Below are 1,675 nucleotides of genomic sequence, written 5' to 3'. Positions count from 1 at the left end.
GGCTATCTTAAGCCATCCAGAGGACTTTTCAGGACTAAAGGGTAGTTCTGTGTTAACCTGACCTCGTAAGTGTTCTTCCTGTGGTTTGTGCAATTATAAATATGGGAAGAGATAAACTAGATGTGGACTGTGTCATGAAGGAAGATGTGCAAACTTAAGCAAGTTTTAGCAACTTATTTAGTCCTTATTCCTTTGGACTTTATTTGAGCTGTGGTTGCAGTGGAAATCCTAGAATTAATCAATCTTTAGAAGCTGGTGTGCTGTCTTTAATAGATGCAGGGAAGCCATGCCTACAGCGGATCCAGGGAACAGGCACACCTGGGTTTTCAGTAAATGGCTTTACTGCATCTTACCAGTTCCAAAGGCTGGACCACAGCGTCTGTGACAATAGGTCCTGAGGATGATGAAGAATCGGATGGAAAGTGTTTGACTCTAAAAGACGGCTTAAAACAAAATGCCCTTGGACCTCAAATGCTCCCCTTGGACTGTACTGTGAGAGAGAAATAACCTGCTATCTTCTTTCAGCCACTGAATTAATTATTGGGTCACTTTGTCGACAGTCTACCTGTACCCTACCCGATAGGGAAACAGACACTTAGAACTGGGGTGATTCCATAAAATGTGTGACCACTAGTAGGAGCCAAGAAAAACAGATGCTTCAGGTTGGAGAGCTGGAGATTGTTACTGTGACACTCCGAACTATGTACATAACTCAGTAGGTATTTGTGATAACTCGGAGGGCAGACCACTCACCTAGTGCTCAGAGAAGAAACTGGGAAGGGCCACATTTTTGTTGTGTGTTGGCTTTTAGTGACAGCGGCTGCTTTTAACAGAGACTGTCCATGTCTCACTCATATCCCCACACTTCTGCCACTTCCATATACAAGCCCAATTTTCAGCTGTTATCGTTCCATCTCCCTCTTGATGCAGATCTGTGCTGAAGACAGGCTCTACTACGAGAAAGCAGAGCCAGCTCAGGACCACGACTGGAGGTCTGTTTGCTATTGAATCAAGTCGGTGAGAAGGAAAGTTGGGGAGGTCAGTCAGACTCAGGCTTTGGTGCAGACTGCCTGGGTTTGAATTCTCCTCTCACCTTGATCATATCCTCCAGAGCAAGTTATTCAACTACTCATTTGTAAAATGGAGCTAATATTAATAGGTGCCTCAAGGAAGTGTTTTTTTTTAAAAAAACAAAACTTCAGGAAATAATCCATATAAAGTGCTCAGCACATTGCCCTGTACAGAGCTCGCCCTTAAGAACCACCGGCCCTACACCCATGACTGATTCACGTTAATGTATGGCAAAAGTCACTACAATATTGTAAAGTAATTAGCCTCCAATTTAAAACAAACAAAAAAAGAACTACCGGCCCTGAGTGGAGGAAGCATGCCGGAGTCTGCTGCCATCTGGTGGCAACCATCAATTTTCCACTGAAGTGTGAATGTAAATAAAAGGCCACATTTGACCTCCATGTATTGTGCAAGTGGTGTCTTCATTGCAGTGCTTTTGGAGTAGCTGTATGTAAATCTCAGCAGATTTCTGTCTTGTGTGACAGGAGGAAAGCGCCTCCTGACCCCCTAGGAAGGTTCTTGGCTATGGAATCTGGTTTTAGAGACCATTGCCACCTAGTGGCCACCTTGCACACTTGCAGCCAAAGGTGAGCATCTTGAATTG

Source organism: Cervus canadensis, chromosome 30 (genome assembly GCF_019320065.1).
Source record: "Cervus canadensis isolate Bull #8, Minnesota chromosome 30, ASM1932006v1, whole genome shotgun sequence".
NCBI lineage: Eukaryota > Metazoa > Chordata > Mammalia > Artiodactyla > Cervidae > Cervus > Cervus canadensis.
Note: the sequence above shows the minus strand (reverse complement) of the source record.